This window comes from Schistocerca piceifrons, chromosome 9 (genome assembly GCF_021461385.2).
Source record: "Schistocerca piceifrons isolate TAMUIC-IGC-003096 chromosome 9, iqSchPice1.1, whole genome shotgun sequence".
Classification (NCBI taxonomy): domain Eukaryota; kingdom Metazoa; phylum Arthropoda; class Insecta; order Orthoptera; family Acrididae; genus Schistocerca; species Schistocerca piceifrons.
The window spans coordinates 68,024,812-68,045,298 of NC_060146.1; the positions used below are offsets into that span (position 1 = coordinate 68,024,812).

General features: G+C 41.8%; 1 non-coding gene across 1 annotated transcript; it reads right to left on the reverse strand.

Annotated features, from left to right (window-relative positions):
• Positions 1-1,794: 1,794 nt before the first annotated feature.
• Positions 1,795-1,866, reverse strand: Trnad-guc. The gene has a single exon. It is a non-coding gene; the product is annotated as a tRNA-Asp (tRNA).
• Positions 1,867-20,487: the final 18,621 nt, after the last annotated feature.

Sequence of the window (20,487 nt, forward strand, 5' to 3'; positions counted from 1 at the left end):
GGCGGAAGGTGCACGTGCCCGTCGACCTGGGACCGGACCGCAGCGACGCACGGATGCACGCCAAGACCGTAGGATCCTACGCAGTGCCGTAGGGGACCGCACCGCCACTTCCCAGCAGATTAGGGACACTGTTGCTCCTGGGGTATCGGCGAGGACCATTCGCAACCGTCTCCATGAAGCTGGGCTACGGTCTCGCACACCGTTAGGCCGTCTTCCGCTCACGCCCCAACATCGTGCAGCCCGCCTCCAGTGGTGTCGCGACAGGCGTGAATGGAGGGACGAATGGAGACGTGTCGTCTTCAGCGATGAGAGTCGCTTCTGCCTTGGTGCCAATGATGGTCGTATGCGTGTTTGGCACCGTGCAGGTGAGCGCCACAATCAGGACTGCATACGACCGAGGCACACAGGGCCAACACCCGGCATCATGGTGTGGGGAGCGATGTCCTACACTGGCCGTACACCACTGGTGATCGTCGAGGGGACACTGAATAGTGCACGGTACATCCAAACCGTCATCGAACCCATCGTTCTACCATTCCTAGACCGGCAAGGGAACTTGCTGTTCCAACAGGACAATGCACGTCCGCATGTATCCAGTGCCACCCAACGTGCTCTAGAAGGTGTAAGTCAACTACCCTGGCCAGCAAGATCTCCGGATCTGTCCCCCATTGAGCATGTTTGGGACTGGATGAAGCGTCGTCTCACGCGGTCTGCACGTCCAGCACGAACACTGGTCCAACTGAGGCGCCAGGTGGAAATGGCATGGCAAGCCGTTCCACAGGACTACATCCAGCATCTCTACGATCGTCTCCATGGGAGAATAGCAGCCTGCATTGCTGCGAAAGGTGGATATACACTGTACTAGTGCCGACATTGTGCATGCTCTGTTGCCTGTGTCTATGTGCCTGTGGTTCCGTCAGTGTGATCATGTGATGTATCTGACCCCAGGAATGTGTCAATAAAGTTTCCCCTTCCTGGGACAATGAATTCACGGTGTTCTTATTTCAATTTCCAGGAGTGTATATAGACAGCGACAGTGAGAGATAGATGTTAAGTATGAAGGCTTAACTACAAACAGAGATTGGGTATAAATATTTAGAAGGCTCTGTGTTAAAAGAACGCGAATATGTTCGCATTCCAAAATTTATGGTGAGTAAGGCGGACTGATGGTTGAAGGCAGCTGATTCCATACATTTCTGCAGTCTTTTAAAGGGTAACATATTCGCCAATTTTGTGCTCCGACGGGGGCATTTTTGCGCTGGTAATATAATGTACAAAGGCTTTTACTGTCTGTCCTTTGTTAATGTTCATACGAGTTGCGTTATTTGTTCATTTTGTCCTAGGCTTTCGTCTGTGGAGTAACCTCCTTTCTATAAATTTCATTTCGGCGCTCTGAATTCGAATTAATGCTCTTTTTTATGCACTTTGTTTTCCCTGCCATAAAAAAGAAATGGAAGGGCGATATTTTGAAAGAAGTTTATTGTCGCATCTTGCCGGATTTTATTACTGAACATGTCAAGGGTATTGCCACGTGTATATTCTAATCTGGTTCAGACTTGCTCCACTAAAATCATTTCGATTGGCGCCATATCGTAGTACGTGCCATTAAAGTATTATTCCCGTACCGGTATGGGACAAAAACAGTAGTTTACGTCGGCAATGTAATTAAAAGCGTTGCGTCATAAATCGTGTCGTCATTATAGCTGCACGTTGGAACTTGAACCAACACGAATTTTCATCATCTATACGCAGCAACCTCTTAATCCAGCGTCTAACCAAGAATATTAAAATTTTCTCCCCGGCCGGGAATCGAACCCGGGTCTCCCGCGTGACAGGCGGGGATACTAACCACTATACTACCGAGGACCACGGGTCAACGATTTCGTGTTTGTAAATTAGATGGGGCTTATTTGCAAACAAAAAAGGTGGTAATAATAACAATAATAATATCTTGGAACTCTTCCATTTGGTCCGTGTTTGCGTAGAAAAACAGTAATATCAGAAATTGAGTCCGCCTTGATGCAAAACACCTTGTTATTCGTTTATTTCTTTATTATCCAAAACTAGTTTCGGCGACAAATATCACCATCATCAGTGGGGTTTTCTAAATCTAAAACATGCAGAAAATGGTATGGTTGTACAAACACAGTAAAAAAATCATTACATTTTTACAAATCGTCTTTTGAAATATAGTTTTATATTGTTACTTTCATACTACCTTATTTATGGTAGGCTACAGCATGTTTTAAGCAGTTATTGGCCCTGTTTGTGACATATTTTCTGTGCTGTTGCTTCTGTTGCCTTCTTTTTACTTAGCGAACATCATGTCGTCTGCAATCATGTGAGCGGCTGTTAGTAATCAAATATTCAAAGGTGAACTTCGTATGTCAGCAGCACATGCTTGAGGCTGTGGTAGTGTTGTGGAAACCAGTTTTTTGGTGTGTATTTAGCTGCAACAGCTGCAAGCGCAAGACACCATACGATTTCTTCAAATATTTTGTAACTGACGAACTTTTAGAATATGTGACGCAACAAACTAATTTGTACGCAAAATAAGTCTTAGAAAGTCATTCAGTAATTGTTAATTCACGACTGAAAACGTGGACTGATGTCAGCAAAACTGAAATTGAACAATTTGTAGGATTTTCGTTATGGATGTCACTAAATGTAAAACTGAGGATTCCAAATCATTGGTCAAGAAATATGCTCTATCACAACAACGTAAAAAATGTTATGTCACTCAATCGCTTTGAACTTCTTTTACGTATGTGGCATTTTTCCGATACCAACCAGTGCCAATTGGGACCGCTTATTCAAAATTCAACCTCTTATTGACAAATTACTGCAGAGATTTCAAAGTGTAGTTGTGCCGGAGAAAGAAGTTTACATTGACGAAACACTTGTGCCATTTCGAGGAAGACTAAGTTTCATTCAGTATATAAAGAATAAACGCCATAAATTCGGAATGAAATTGTTCAAACTTTGTCTAAAGGGTGGCTACACCTGGAATATGAAAGTTTACCGTGTGAAGAACGCGAATCCTGGTGTTCCTCTTGGCACTTATGTTGTTATGAGCCTTATGAATGGATTACTAAATGAGAGGAGAATCTTATCTACAGACAATTTTTACACAAGTGTTCATCTAGCACAACAGCTTCTTGAACAATCAACACATTTAGTTGATACTATAAAATCAAACATAAAACAGAATCCTCAAGATGTTGTACATCCAAAACTGAAGAAGGGGGAACACAAAGCAAAGGGAAGTACCACAGTAGTACTGAAATGGAAAGATAAGATGGATGTTCTGGTGCTGAGCACTGTTCATGGAGAAGGAACAGATGTTCAAACCAGGAAGGGCACAAAGAGAAAACCAGCAGTGATGATTGACTATAATCCGTCAAAGTCTTTTGTAGATCTTTCTGACCAAATGAAGTCGTACTCGCATTGTCTAAGGCGGGGAAATGGTGTAGGAAACTTGCAATTGAATTGTTGACAGGGTCAGCGCTGGTAAATGCTCCTCATGTGATTTACCGATACATCAACAACAAGAAGATCTCAATCACAGAATTCAAAGAGGAAGTGACTTCGAGACTGCTCCATGCAGAAGAGCCGATGAGCCTGAAACATCTCTCACCAAAGCCACCGCATTACCTGCAGATTGTGCACTTGTGAACATGGGAGCAACCAGATGTAAGTGTACAGTGTGCTACGAAAAAAATGAAGAATGAATTTCGACCAGAGCAAGTTCTCAAGAAATGCAAGCAAACTGCATGGGAATGTAAGAATTGTGACTCATATTTTTGCGTAGAGTGTTTTTTCATAAAGCACAGTGCGTACAAGTGCTAGAGATACAAAGTGGAATGACCCAAATTTTTCAGTTTCATTGTTGGTGCAATTAGAATTGAAGAATGTAAATAAATCTGTACGTAATTTGCAATCGACTGTGTAAGTGATATGTCAAACTAAATAATAAATAAAAGGGGAAAAGTCCAATACGACTGAGCCACGTGAGTTACATATAACTCACGAATTCATATATCAATAATTACTCTTGAGCTTTTGAAAACCGTAGGCCACGAACATGATTTGTTACTGGGGCCGTAACCTACCATAACAGCGAGTCACAGCACGCTCCTGTGAGTTACATCTGCACCACGGATGTTTAAATGGGAAAATGTCCGTGAGTTGTATTTAGTTCACGTGACCCGAAGAGAACACCTCCTGTGAGTTATATTTAACTCACGTGGCAGTCAATGTGTTAAACTCACTTTGTTAATTCTAGACTGTGTGTTTCACAACTAAGGTTATCATCTATCGATATTCGAGAAACTATACACATCTTCTTCTTGTATTTGAGCCGGTCATTCCTTGTGAAGCTTGTTAAGTTCCATGAGAAGTCCCTAAGACTCGTCAGATTTTAATGATGACCTGTTTCCTTAAACCACTTGTTGATATTTTTAAATGTTTTACAAGTCGTCTGTTTTCAGTAAGAGATCTGTTGCTACTACTACTTATTCCTACGTTTTTATCAACAAATAGCAAAGCGGTTCTGAATCAGTTTGGGGAGAGAAGAGGTTTATTGCACAACATGACTAAAAGAAGGGAAAGGTAAAAAAGGTTAACAGGACACATACTGAGGCGTCAAGAAATAGTCAGTTTGGCAATTCAGAAGAGTGTGAGAGGTAAAAACTGTAGAAGGAGACTGACCGGAATTTTTAAGCAGGTTAAAACTGATGTTGAATACTGCAGTTGTGTACAAGACACCATTGTTTTCTGCGAAAAGTTTATTATTATCAAAAGTGGGTTCAGTCATATGATCGTACTCACTTGACCTGTTGATGCACAGAATATTTACATAGAATGCGTATATACACGCAGAATACATGAAAATTAACACAACCAGAAAGTTTTATCAAACAGGCTGTCATTATCATCTATATTCGCGAAGTTTTATTTTAGCATAGAAGCTTACAAAACAAAATCCTTGGAACCAGAAGACAAAAAAATCTTACCAGTACATTGCTTTGAGAAAACTTGCCACTTGTAGCAACGGTGTGTGTGTGTGTGTTGACACCGCTGCTTGCATCCGACATTACAATCAACAGGCGCTTGATATCACTGCCCAGGTACCGCTATCTTGACGATTAAATCAGCTGATGTCTGTTTACATGTAGAGCCACCGATAGAGATTCTGCGATTTCAGAACCAAAAGTGTACTCGTGAGCCGAGAGGCTATATCACTAGATTAGTTCCTATATAAGTTTTATTTTAATTAAATGTGAAGGAAGAACTGAACATTGTGTTCGCCATTGCAAATTTAACATGTAAGAGTGGACTACAAAAGGCTCTCAGTACTATACTTTCACATGAAACAAGCAATTTCATACACGACCTGTAACTTTAAGACGCAGAAGTTAGTGTTTGTACCGCTCTTCTTGTATATACGTTTTATCGATTATATTTCAAGTAAAACTGTAATGTCCTAGAGACTCACTACTGTCAACAATAGTATTAAATTTGTTAAATATCCTGTCATACGTTTACAGCCTTGTCAAAGATAGAACATATATAAACTGCAAGATACAGAAAAAGGGCATATCTAACATTTTTTCTTTGCATCAGCCAATAACTGGAGTGTAAATCACTGCATTGTGCGCAGAAGGCCGGCCGGGGTGGCCGAGCGGTTCTAGGCGCTACAGTCTGGAACCGCGCGACCGCTATGGTCGAAGGTTCGAATCCTGCCTCGGGCATGTATGTGTGTGATGTCCTTACGTTAGTTAGATTTAAGTAGGTCTAAGTTCTAGAGGACTGATGATCTCAGAAGTTAAGGCCCATAGTGCTCAGAGCCATTTGAAACTTTTTTTTTTTTTTTTTTTTTTTTTGCACAGAAGGTCACACATATATATTTCGCAAGCTGTTCATTATTATGAAAGCTACAGAACGGAAATATGTAACCTAACTGTTCTCATTCCACAAAGTAAATATGTTCTTTCTGCGAACTGTAGTCGAGTTGCATTCCCGACTCACCGCTCATACTGCTACAATGCTAAGAAGAGTTTGTTGAGGAGAACCACAGGGGAAGCGTTTCTCCATCAAAGAGGTGAACTCGGATAATATTCTAGCTTTCAAGAAATGGTGGCGCAAGCACTATAGAAAGGTGTGTCTATCAGATGAAAGGTTGGAAGAGGTATTCCTAAGGAAAACAAAATTACTTTTTAGCGTCTAAATTGACTCATATTGAACGTAAATCAGATAGGAAAGGGAAGATCGTTGCTTTTGAGTGTAATGATGGACTACGCAAGCACACATTTTCTCTTAAATGCCACAGTATACCTCTGAATCTACCTCTGGTTGAATGTTCCAGTAATCACAGAAAAAGTAAACGATCTGGAAATACTTACACAACATATTCCTGGAGGACACAGGAAATTTTATAAGACACTTTTCAACTTGACCGTGACATACACAGAAGAAGACAAAGACAGAGAAAAAAAGTGAATTATTCAACTGATATGTTTTTCTGAAGTTTTGATTATTATCTATATCCATCTTTGAAATAATATTATCAAAGCTTTTCTTACAATGTATTGTTTATTTCATCACAATTTTTAAAAACCCTATGACTGTAACAGTCAAACTTTTCAAATAAGGCATATATAGTGTATATACAATGCACACTAATTCCTTGATACGACAATGAAAAATTCACCTCATTGTAGAGCATCTCAAAGAATTTATTTATTTATTATCAATACACCTCTACATGTGAACCATTTCTAGCACGAAGAATATCGAGTTTATATTCAATTTCTTGCCAAGTCCTTCGTAACATTTCCTCTGTCATTATTGCAATCGCATTAGTCATACGTCACTTATCAGAGTAATTTCCCATTCATCATTGTGACTAAATGTGACAGCAAATCCACAGAAACTTCGTGTCTCAAAAATATCTATGAAGTTTTTTGTGTTTACTGAAAATTTTCACTTTGTTAGATATGTCTTTTCTGCATATTGTAGTCCATATATACAGGGTGGTCCATTGATAGTGACCGTGCCAAATATCTCACGAAATAAGCATCAAACGAAAAAACTACAAAGAACGAACTTGTCTAGCTTGAAGGGGGAAACCAGATGGCGCTATGGTCGGCCCGCTAGATGGCGCTGCCATAGGTCAAACGGACATCAACAGCGTTTTTTTTAAATAGGTACCCCCATTTTTTATTACATATTCCTGTAGTACCCTACGTAAAGAAATCTGAATGTTTTAGTTGGACCACTTTTTTCGCTTTGTGATAGATGGCGGTGTAATAGTCACAAACGCGTAAGTACGTGGTATCACGTAATATTCCGCCAGTGCGGACGGTATTTGCTTCGTGATACATTACCCGTGTTCAAATGGACCATTTACCAACTGCGGAAAAGGTCGATATCGTGTTTATGTATGGCTATTGTGATCAAAATGCGCAACGGGCGTGTGCTATGTATGCTGCTCGGTATCCTGGACGACATCATCCAAGTGTCCGGACCGTTCGCCGGATGGTTACGTTATTTAAGGAAACAGGAAGTGTTCAGCCACATGTGAAACGTCAACCACGACCTGCAACAAATGATGATGCCCAAGTAGGTGTTTTAGCTGCTGTTGCGGCTAATCCGCACGTCAGTAGCAGACAAATTGCGCGAGAATCGGAAATTTCAAAAACGTAAGTGTTGGGAATGTTACACCAACATCGATTGCACGCGTACCATATTTCTATGCATCAGGTTCTGCATGGCGACAACTTTGAATGTCTTGTACAGTTCTTCCACTGGGCACAAGAGAAATTACGGGACGATGACAGATTTTATGCACGCTTTCTATTTAGGGACGAAGCGTTATTCACCAACAGCGGTAACGTAAACCGGCATAATATGCACTATTGGGCAACGGAAAAATCCACGATGGCTGCGACAAGTGGAACATCAGCGACCTTGGCGGGTTAATGTATGGTGCGGCATTATGGGAGAAAGGATAATTAGTCCCCATTTTGTCGATGGCAATCTAAATGGTGCAATGTATGCTGATTTCCTACGTAATGTTCTACCGATGTTACTCCAAGATGTTTCACTGCATGACAGAATGGCGATGTACTTCCAACATGATGGATGACCAGCATAGCTCGAGTGCGGATGAAACGGTATTGAACAGCATATTTCATGACAGGTGGACTGGTCGTCGAAGCACCATATTATGGCCCGCACGTTCACCGGATCTGACGTTCACGGATTTCTTTCTGTGGGGAAAGTTGAAGGATATTTGCTATCGTGATCCACCGACAACGCCTGACAACATGCGTCAGGGCATTGTCAATGCATGTGCGAACGTTACGGAAGGCGGACTACTCGCTGTTGAGAGGAATGTCGTTACACGTATTGCCAAATGCATTGAGGTTGGTGAACATCATTTTGAGCATTTATTGCATTGATGTGGTATTTACAGGTAATCACGCTGTAACAGAAATGATCACAAAGGTACATGTATATCACATTGGAACAACCGAAATAAAATTTTCAAACGTACCTACGTTCTGTATTTTAATGTAAAAAAACATACCTGTTACCAACTGTTCTCTAAAATAGTGATCCATATGTTTGTGAGTATTACAGCGCCATCTATCACAAAGCGAAAAAAGTGGTCCAACTAAAACATCCATATTTCTTTACGTAGGGCACTACACGAATATGTAATAAAAAATGGGAGTTCCTATTTAAAGAAACGCAGTTGATATACGTTTGACCTATGGCAGCGCCATCTAACGGGCCAACCATAGCGCCATCTGGCTTTCCCCTTCAAGCTAGACAAGTTTCGTTCTTTGTAGTTTTTTCGTTTGACGCTTATTTCGTGAGATATTCGGCCCGGTCGCGATCAATGTATATCTTTGTATCAATGTATATCTTTGGTTGACCTATGCTGAGCACTGAATCCCTCATGAAAGTATCAAACGTTGCTAAAGATTATAGTTGAAGAGCTGACTGTGTGCTGCCCCACCTCCACCACAACTTGTTCCGATATTTAATACTTTCTCACTGTCCATTGTTAATGAGGTAAGCTGCTGGTTCACCTCACTGGAACAAGAAAATGGAGAAAAATTAAAATCTTTTTTATAGTCTATACCACAAGCATTTGTAATTTTCTTGTTGACTCTATTCGTTGCTCAGCCAACCAACGATATTTAATCAGAAACTCAACCAAAACTGTGAATCGGTGGTTTCTGCACCAGCAGTTACACTTCAAATTAAAAGTTTTCGACATGTATATACCCTACGGTTATTTTCAGATAACTGGGATATATCATCCACATTCAATTTATGCCTTATTCCGTTCTTTCAAACACCAAAACACGTTTTTCTAAATGCATCTCGACGAAGTATTATAAAACCAAAGGTTTTCTGTGTAATCTTTAGTTCTTCGTGCAGATTCATGACTTTTTCAGTATAATTAATCAGTTGAGTAAAATTTCTACAATAGGCCCATTTTTCTTAGGCATGGCAAAGATTATTAATTATTCTCAAAAACGCTTCAAATACGTTTATTTTCACGAGAGTTGTACCAGTATATGCCAAGTATTAAAAATATCAACGAATTTAATACAAACTGAACTTCACTCTAGTGTGGCCAGTAGACTGAAAGCAATTTTTAAAGACATACGTAACATACAATTTTGATTCATCACTGAAGATCATAATCGCTACAGGAGATGTTGAACAGCCACAATCTACCACATTCATTCACGATGCTCCTGTTCATGTCTGTTATAGACGGCAACAACACGCTCCAAGCAGGCAAAACGCTACACTTTTGAATACAATATTGGATGAGTGCAAATAGTAACGTTTACATTGATTTTTACAGAAGGGAGCGTACATAGTACAACAAAAATCGTCACTAACTAAAAAAATTACGCCACATTTGACTTTCTCTTGTTTCCTAAGGATCCTCGCAGGTATGACATGGTAAACCTCAGTACAGTTTGTTTACAATTCTTTTGTAACGTAGAGATATTACTGAAGAATGTCGTTTTCCTTTAAGAAAAAAATTGCCAATAAACTGTAGGGGATCTGACTTTATGCAGATGGGCGTTGTCTCGTATATGCTCAGTAATGTAAAATTTTCAACACTACACATCCAATCAAACCAGAAAATGTGATACATAAGATACCTGTACTTAACAAAATACCTAGATTATTTAACGTGCCATATAAGCCATCACAACTGTAGCTAAAGATAAAACCACACAGACACGATAATAAACCTTCAAAAGCATTAAAACTGTTTCCTAACACACAAGAAACCTGTTTCAGAATTGCTGCTGCATCTGAGCCGCAAACGGCAAGAATTTTCAATACATTCGCTTTCGAAGCAAAAGCGATTACATTTACAAAAATATTCGTGTGTCGGAAAATCGAGTTAAGTGTGAGAATGTGCAAATCATTAGACTCCATACAAAAAAAGTGCATATCATAGTAAGAACAAGCAAAAATAGAAATACAGGGTGTTCCACTCAAACCTCCCTGATTTCAAAGACCAAGGAAAAAAAAACCCACATTAGATATGACAATGAAAAATGCGCCACATTGTAGAGCTTTTCCTAAAGCTAAACTGATCGTCATCTAGTGCATCAATTTTCTTTTCCATTCTTCTGTATATTGTTCTTGTAAGCAACTTGGATGTAACAGCTGTTAAGTTGATTGTGCGATAATTCCCGTACTTGTCAGCTCTTGCAGCCTTCGGAAATGTGTGCATGATACTTTTCCAAAAGTGAGACGGTATGTCACTGGACTCATACATTCTACATACCAACGTGAATAATCGTTTTGTTGCCACTTTCCCAAACGATTTTAGAAATCCTGATAGAATGTTTTCTATCCCTGATGCCTTATTTGACCTTAAGTCCTCCAAAGCTCTTTTAAATTCTGATTCTAATACTGGATTCCCTATCTCTTCTAAATCGCTGGCCGCGGTGCCCGTGCGGTTCTAGGTGCTGCAGTCGGGAACCGCGAGACTACTACGGTCTCAGGTTCGAATCCTGCCTCGGGCATGGATGTGTGTGATGTCCTTAGGTTAGCTAGGTTTAAGTAGTTCTAAGTTCTAGTGGACTGATGACCTAAGATGTTAAGTCCCATAGTGCTCAGAGCCATTTGAACCATTTTTTCTTCTAAATCGACTCCTGTTTCTTCTTCTATCACATCAGAGAAATCTTCACCCTCATAGAGGCTTTCAATGTATTCTTTCCACCTATCCGTTCTCTCGTCTGAATTTAACAGTGGATTTCCCGGTGCACTCTTTATGTTACTACCGTTGCTTTTAATGTCACCAAAGGTTGTTTTGACTTTCCGGTATGCGGAGTCTGTCCTTCCGGTAATCATTTCTTTTTCGATGTCTTTACATTTTTCCTGCAGCCATTTCATCTTAGCTTCCCTGCACTTCCTATTTATTTCATTGCTCAGCGACTTGAATTTCTGTATTCCTGAGTTTCCCGGAACGTTTTTGTATTTCCTCCTTTCGTCAATCAATTGAATTATTTCTTCTGTTACCCATGGTTTCTTCGCAGTTACCTTCTTTGTACCTGTGTTTTCCTTCACATCTTCTGTGATGGTCCTTTTTTTGAGACGTCCATTCCTCTTCAACTGTACTGCCTACTGACCTATTCCTTACTGCTGTATCTACAGCCTCAGAGAACTTCAAGCGTATCTCGTCATTCCTTAGTACTTCCGTATCAAAATGGTTCAAATGGCTCTGAGCACTATGGGACTTAACTTTTGAGGTCATAGTCTCCTAGAACTACTTAAACCTAACTAACCTAAGAACATCACACACATCCATGCCCGAAGTAGGATTCGAACCTGCGACCGTAGTGGCCGCGCGTTTCCAGACTGTAGCGCCTAGAACCGCTCGGCCACAACGGCCGGCTACTTCCGTATCCCACTTCTTTGCGTATTGATTCTTCCTGACTAGTGTCTTGAACTTCAGCCTACTCTTCATTACTACTATATTGTGATCTGAGTCTATATCTGCTCCTGGGTACGCCTTACAATCTAGTATCTGATTTCGGAATCTCTGTCTGACCATCATGTAATCTAACTGAAATCTTCACGTGTCACCTGGCCTTTTCCAAGTTTACCTCTTCCTCTTGTGATTCTTGAACAGGGTATTCGCTATTACTAGCTGAAACTTGTTGCAGAACTCAGTTAGTCTTTCTCCCCTCTCATTCCTTATCCGAAGCCCATATTCTCCTGTAACCTTTTCTTCTACTCCTTCCCCTACAGCTGCATTCCAGTCCACCATGACCATTAGATTTTCATTCCCCTTTACATACTGTATTTCCCTTTCACTATCCTCATACACTTTCTCTATCTCTTCATCTTCAGCTTGCGACGTCGGCATGTATAGGTGAACTATGCTGACGATTCTGATAAGAACAACCCTGCCTCCGTATGAGCCCTTATTTCTTCCATCTTGTCTTCGTGGTCGTTACGCGAAATATATGTTGGCGGCAGTCGAATCGTTCTGCAGTCGTCTTCAAAAACAGATTCTCTAAATTTTCTCAATACTGTCACCTTTCCTCTAGAGATCCCCATTTGAGTTCCTGAAGCATCCCCGCAATACTTGCGTAGGAGCCCGTATATGATTTCGTTTGATGTCTTCCTTTACCTGGTCTTTTGCGGTTCCCACATACTAGAACAGTAGACAAGAATAGATCGCACAAGCGACAGATTAACCACACTTTCGCAAAATTCTCCCAATAAACGGTAGTCGGCCATTCACCTTCCCTGCCACAGTCCTCTCATGCTCCTTCCATTTCATATCGTTTTACAACATTACGCCCAGATATTTAAATTACGTGACTGGGTCAATCAGGACACTGATAATACCGCATCCGAAAGTTAAAGGTTTGCTTTTTTTTCTTCTCATCTGCATTAAGGTTGGTTGTTTTGGGGGAGACGGCCAAACAGCGAGGTCATCGGTCCCATCGGAGTAGGAAAGGTTGGGGAAAGGATGACGACCGTGTCCTTTCAATGCCTGAAGCTATTTAGGCAAATCACGGAGAACCTAAATCAGGATGGCCAGAGGCGGGTTTGAACCGTCGTTCTCCCGAATGCGAGTCCAGTGTGCTAACCACTGCGCCACCTCGCTCAGTCATGCGCATTTACATTCTTTTACAGCTAGAGCTGCGTGCCTTTCTTCATTGTTGTTGTTGTGGTCTTCAGTCCTGAGACTGGTTTGATGCAGCTCTCCATGCTACCCTATCCTGTGCAAGCTTCTTCATCTCCCAGTACTTACTGCAACCTGAATCTGCTTAGTGTATTCATCTCTTGGTCTCCCTCTATGATTTTTACCCTCCACGCTGCCCTCCAATACTAAATTGGTGACCCCTCGATGTCTCAAAACATGTCCTACCAACCAATCCCTTCTTCTAGTCAAGTTGTGCCACAAGCTCCTCTTCTCCCCAATTCTATTCAATACCTCCTCATTAGTTATGTGATGTACCCATCTAATCTTCGGCATTTTACTGTAGAACCACATTTCGAAAGCTTCTATTCTCTTCTTGTCCAAACTATTTATCGTCCATGTTTCACTTCCATACATGGCTACACTCCATACAAATACTTTCAGAAACGACTTCCTGACACTTGAATCTATACTGGATGTTAACAAATTTCTCTTCTTCAGAAACGCTTTCCTTGCCATTGCCGGTTTACATTTTATATCCTCTCTACTTCGACTGTCATCAGTTATTTTCCTCCCCACATAGCAAAACTCCTTTGCTACTTTAAGTGTCTCATTTCCTAATCTAATTCCCTCAGCATCACCCGATTTAATTCGACTACATTCCATTATCCTCGTTTTGCTTTTGTTGATGTTCATCATATATTCTCCTTTCAAGACACTGTCCATTCCGTTCAACTGCTATCCAAGTCCTGACAGAATTACAATGTCATCGGCGAATCTCAAAGTTTTTATTTCTTCTCCATGGATTTTAATACCTACTCCGAATTTTTCTTTTGTTTCCTTTACTGCTTGCTCAATATACAGATTGAATAACATCGGGGAGAGGCTACAACCCTGTCTCACTCCCTTCCCAATCACTGCTTCCGTTTCATGTCCCTCGACTCTTATAACTGCCATCTGGCTTCTGTACAAATTGTAAATAGCCTTTCGCTCCCTGTAGTTTATCCCTGGCACCTCTAGAATTTGAAAGAGAGTATTCCAGTCAACATTGTCAAAAGCTTTCTCTATGTCTAAATATGCTAGAAACGTAGGTTTGCCTTTCCTTACTCTTTCTTCTAAGATAAGTCGTAGGGTCAGTATTGCCTCACGTTTTCCAACATTTCTACGGAATCCAAACTGATCTTCCCCGAGGTCCGCTTCTACCAGTTTTTCCATTCGTCTGTAAAGAATTCGCGTTAGTATTTTGCAGCTGTGACTTATTAAATTGATAGTTCGGTAATTTTCACATCTTTCAACACCTGCTTTCTGTGGTATTGGAATTATTATATTCTTCTTGAAGTCTGAAGGTATTTCGCCTGTCTCATACATCTTGCTCATCAGATGGGACAGTTTTGTTTGTAGTGGCTCTCCCAACGCCGTCAGTAGTTCCAATGGAATGTTGTCTACTCCTGGGGCCTTGTTTCGACTCAGGTCTTTCAGTGCTCTGTTCAACTCTTCACGCAGTATCGTATCTCCCATTTCATCTTCATCAACATCCTTTTCCATTTGCATAATATAGTCCTCAAGTACATCACCCTTGTATAGACCCTCTATATACTCCTTCCATCTTTCTGCTTTCCCTTCTTTCCTCATACCAACCAGAAATTTTATCTAAGTCATCTTCTATGCTGCTAGAGTCACTCAACTTCGACACTTTCCCGTAAACCGCATCATCAGCAGCAAACAACCTCGAATTGCTGCCCACTCTGCTCGCCAAATTTTATCTAAGTCATCTTCTATGCTGCTAGAGTCACTCAACTTCGACACTTTCCCGTAAACCGCATCATCAGCAGCAAACAACCTCGAATTGCTGCCCACTCTGCTCGCCAGATCATTTGTGTGGACGGAAAATAATACACATCCTATCACACTTCCCTGGGGCACTGCTAACGATACCCTTGTCTCTGATTAACTCACGCCGTCGAGCCACTGAAGAAGTATTCGAGCCACTCACATATCTGGGAATTTATTCTGTACGCCCGTACCTTCGTTAACAGCCTGCAGTGTGATGTTTGTGTTAACGCGGACATCTGACAGCTTTTGTGGGTGCATCAGCAGTGTATATAAAGGATCTCATTCTGTCCAGGTGAAAGTAAGGAGCTTTGTGCAACAACTTCCGGATTGCTAAGAACATAGCATCAACCCAGACTTCGATACCTACTGTCTTCTGGGTCTCGTGGGCGAATAGAACGAGCTGAGTTTGTTGGGCGCAATGAAAAGCAATGAATCTTGATGCATATTCTGTTCTTTGTGCTAAAATACATGTCATGTGACTAGGGCCTCCCGTCGGGTAGACCGTTCGCCGGGTGCAAGTCTTTCGATTTGACGCCACTTCGGCGACTTGCGCGTCGATTGGGATGAAATGATGATGATTAGGACAACACAACACCCAGTCCCTGAGCGGAGAAAATCTCCGACCCAGCCGGGAATCGAACTCGGGCCCTTGGGATTGACATTCTGTCGCGCTGACCACTTTTTTTCCCAATTTATTGGTCATGACATTCCACAGTAGTACATTATTTTCAACTGACATCTAAAAGTAATAAAACAAACTAAAATTAATTACAGGTTCCTTGACATTTTAGAAAAAATCCAAGTCTAAACCAGATAGTAATGTTCGTCACTTGATCGTATTTTTTTTTGTTTTTCAAAGATCAAATTGTCTCTCGTTTCTTCGTGTTCTGAATCGCATCATCGAAAATGGAGTTCACATGACTGTTCTTCTGAGGAAGTTGGCGTAGCCGGCCAGTGTGGCCACGCGGTTAAAGGCGCTTCAGTCTGGAACCGTGCGACCGCTACGGTCGCAGGTTCGAATCCTGCCTCGGGCATGGATGTGTGTGATGTCCTTAGGTTAGTTATGTTTAAGTAGTTCTAAGTTCTAGGGGACTGATGACCTCAGATGTTAAGTCCCATAGTGCTCAGAGCCATTTGAACCATTTTGAACCAAGTTGGTGTATGTATCATAATAATTATTCATGCGAAGTAGCTTGTGATGCTGGTTGGAGATGTACGTCCAAAAATCTCCTTCGCTCCATTCTTTACTGGACAGCAGGTAAAATACCGCATGTCCCTTCAACCAGTTGACGGCATTTTTCTTCCCGTGGGGTACAGTTCTTCTTCCGGATATAAAAGGCACGATGGCGTTATCAAATACGGCGGTTTTCTCTGCATAGTTGCTAATTTTTTTCTGATTGACAACCATATATTATTTGTATTTCCACAGACAAATTGATGTTCATCTGTGTCAATCAGGTTGCAAGTGGTACACAAAGGGGAATCAGCCAGATGAATGGAATGTAGTCTGGAGTTCGTTGGAAATTTTCTATTCACAAAATAGTACCACAATGACCGCACTTTTGTTGGTAAATGCGGGTGGTGTATATTCTTCCAGGTACCACGCCGACGTATTTTTGTTCTATGATGTTCTTGGTCTGAAAGTTCTTTTAAGTCTTGGTATATTTTCTTGATTTTGATGACATCTTTCTCGGGTGTTCCCAGTCTAATGCAGCTATATTCTACGAAGAAATGTTTTAGGTGGTAAAGTTCATTTGGGATGTGGTGAACGTCTATTGGGGCGTCCTGGCTGGCCGGCGCTATTTCATTTAACAAGAATGCGGTGACACTGTTGACTGACCGCTTCCACAGTTTATATGTTTTACAGACGTACAACGCTTGTGCTTTATTGTACACGTCTGTGAGGTTCAATCCTCCGTTGTCAGTCGGTAGAGTCAACGTTTGGTATTTGAAGATGTGGCCGCGGCTGGCGAAGTGGCCAAAAGCAGCCAAAATCCCGTTCACCACTTCCCTCGGCATTGGCTGGGCTTGCGCCACGTAATTTAATTTAGAGGATAAATAGATGTTCAGGAGAGCCACTCTTTGTATGTCATCAAGAGTACGGAGATTGTGCTGACGTATACTAGCACGGATGGTGTGAGGATTCTTCTGTAATTAACTGCGATGGTCTGCCGAATATTCCTTGTATACTCCACCCCAAGACATGTCATGGTGACAATTTCCTTTATTGCCCGATGAATGGGAACTCCTAATCCTCTTCCAATATTCATTATGCCAGACTTATTTCTATTCAGTTTCGCACCAGATGCTTGGTCATATTTGTTTATTATGTCGTCGTTGTCTTTGACAATAAATGCAACGTCATCGGCATATGCCCTGCAGACAATCCTACGGCCGCGTGTAGTGAATCCTTGTAGGTTGTGGCTCAGGCGAAAAAGTAATGGCTCGATTGCTATAGCAAAGAGTGACATAGACATCGGGCACCCTTGTGACCACTCAGCTACCGGGGGCTGACTCCTTTGTGCTAATTCTACGTCACTATTTAATCGTGGCAGTATAACTGATAACACTGCGGCGAACCGCGAGTGCTAAAGAAGGAAATGTGGCCGCGTTTTGGCCGACCGCGAAACCTAAACGACTCGGTCGCGCACCGGACGGAGTAGTCCACGCGTTGCATTGTCTTCCCAGACAGAGAGCTCACAGCTATTTCTGAGTCCACGCGCAGCAGACGCTGCCGTACTTCCGCGAAACGCTACGTGAAGTCACGGGCGCTCCCATTTTCTGTACAAAGACCGTCGTATCTCATTTCCCGCTGGTGATTCCTCCACCGCCACGAATTCCCGCTTCCGTCGTCGAAACCACAGACCTATTCGTGGCTGTGAGGAAACTGGCGCTTCCGCTGTATGGGCTTGCTCCGTAGCACAAAACTTCCCAAAAAGCGAGCAACAATTTGACAGGGTAGGAGGAACAAAGTACTAGGTCTCAGTTTAGTAAGGATTAGTATGAATTATCTTTTTAGTTTTCAAATGCACTACATACCGGTTACAAGTTTTCTCACATGTACCGCTGGAAAAAGCTGTCTGCTACATTATTTGTTTTGTCTTATTCAATTTATATAGTTCTCTTTCCATTGAACCAAACACACAGGGTTGCTATAAATGATTCATTTACTTTTAGAGTTCTGTCTTTTCCAAAGTATAACGTGTAAAAATATGATTGATGCATGATTAGGACCGTAAACTCACCGATTTTGCATTTTGCCCATCAGCTGACAAATGGTGACAAAGCTTGAGGACGAACATTTCGCCTCCAAGCTAATATTCACCAACAAAGAAGCCTTACGTTCATCAGGAAAGGTTAATCGCAATAGTATAAGAATGAGGGGGACTAAAATTACCGAACTATCAGTTTAATAAGCCACAGCTGCAAAATACTAACGCGAATTCTTTACAGACGAATGGAAAAACTGATAGAAGCCGACCTCGGGGAAGATCAGTTTGGATTCCTCAAAAATGTTGGAACACTTGAGGCAATACTGACACTACGACTTACCTTAGAAGAAAGATTAACGAAAGGCAAACCTACGTTTCTAGCATTTGTAGACTTAGAGAAAGTTTTTGACAATGTTGATTGGAATACTCTCTTTAAAATTCTGAAGGTGGCAGGGGTAAAATACAGGGAGTGAAAGGCTATTTACAATTTGTACAGAAACCAGATGGCAGTTATAAGAGTCGAGGGGTATGAAGGGGAAGCAGTGGTTGGGAAGGGAGTGAGACAGGGTTGTAGCCTATCCCAGATGTTATTCAATCTGTACATTGAGCAACCAATAAAGGAAACATAAGAAAAGTTCGGAGTAGGTATTAAAATCCATGGAGAAGAAATAAAAACTTTGAGGTTCGCCGATGATATTGTAATTCTGTCAGCAAAGGAGTTGGAAGAGCAGCTGTACGGAATGGACAGTGTCTTGAAAGGAGGATATAAGATGAACATCAACAAAAGCAAAACGAGGACAATGGAATGTAGTCAAATTAAGTCGGGTGATGCTGAGGGAATTGGATTAGGAAATTAGACACCTAAAGTAGTAAAGGAGTTTTGCTATTTCGGGAGGAAAATAACTGATGATGGTCGAAGTAGAGAGGATATAAAATCTAGACTGGCAATGGCAAGGAAAGCGCTTCTGAAGAAGAGAAATTTGTTAACATCCTCGGGCATGGATGTGTGTGATGTCCTTAGGTTAGTTAGGTTTAAGTAGTTCTAAGTTCTAGGGGACTGATGACCACAGATGTTAAGTTCCGTAGTGCTCAGAGCCATTTGAACCATTCTCTATGAGCATAAATAATCAGACGGACAAGAGGAGCAACTTTCTGCGGCTGCGGTCGTGCGGTTCCAGACTGAAGCTCCTATAACCGCTCGGCCACACCGGCCGGCCTCATAGAGAATAAGAGCGGTCCTATCACACTCCTATGGGGCACTCATGACTATATCCTAGGCTCTGATGAACATGCGCCGTCTAGAACACTGTACTGGGTTCTATTACTTAAGCAGTCTTCGAGCCATTCACCTACCTGCGATCCTATTCCGTCTTCAGTGTCGCATCGTGTCAAATGCTTTTCGGAAATCAAGAAATATGCAGACTGCTGTTGTCCTTCGTCCGTAGTTCGTGGTATACGAGGGGGGACCCAAAAGAAACCGGATTGTTGTCATAAAAAATTTATTGATGAACCTTTTTACAAAATTACTTCAGCCACCTTCAAAATACTCTCCATTACATGCGATGCACTTGTCAAGTCTCTTTTCCCACTGTTGGAAGCATGTTTGGAGCTCTTCAAGCTTGATATTGTCCAGTGCTCTTTGCGAAGCTGTTTTTACCGCCTCCACATCGTCATAACGCTCCCCTTTTAGCGTTTTTTCCGTTCGTGGAAACAGGAAAAAGTCGCACGGGGCTAGTAGGCCCGGCGAATACGGAGCGTGGGGAACGACAGACCACCTCTGAGATGCCAAATAGTGGGTCACTCGTAAGGCCGTGTGTGCTGGAGCGATGTCGTGATGCAGAAACCAGTCACCTGATCGCCAAAGTTCCGGGCGTTTCCTCCTCACATCCTCTCGCAGACGCCTTAAAACATCCAAGTAAAAGTGCTCGTTAACAGTCTGGCCAGGGGGTACGAATTCCCGATGCACAATTCCACGAACATCAAAAAGACAATGATCATCGTCTTCACACTCGACCTCACTTGCCTCGCTTTTTTTGGTCTGGGAGAGTTGGGAGTCCTCCACTGGCTTGACACTTGCTCGGTTTCTGGGTCATACCCGTAACACCAACTCTCATCCCCTGTAATGACTTCGTTCAAGAAGTTTGGATCACGTGCAATCTCTGTTTTCAAGTCATGACACACATTCATGCGGATAGTTGTTTGCTCCTGTGTGAGAAGGCGTGGAACAAATTT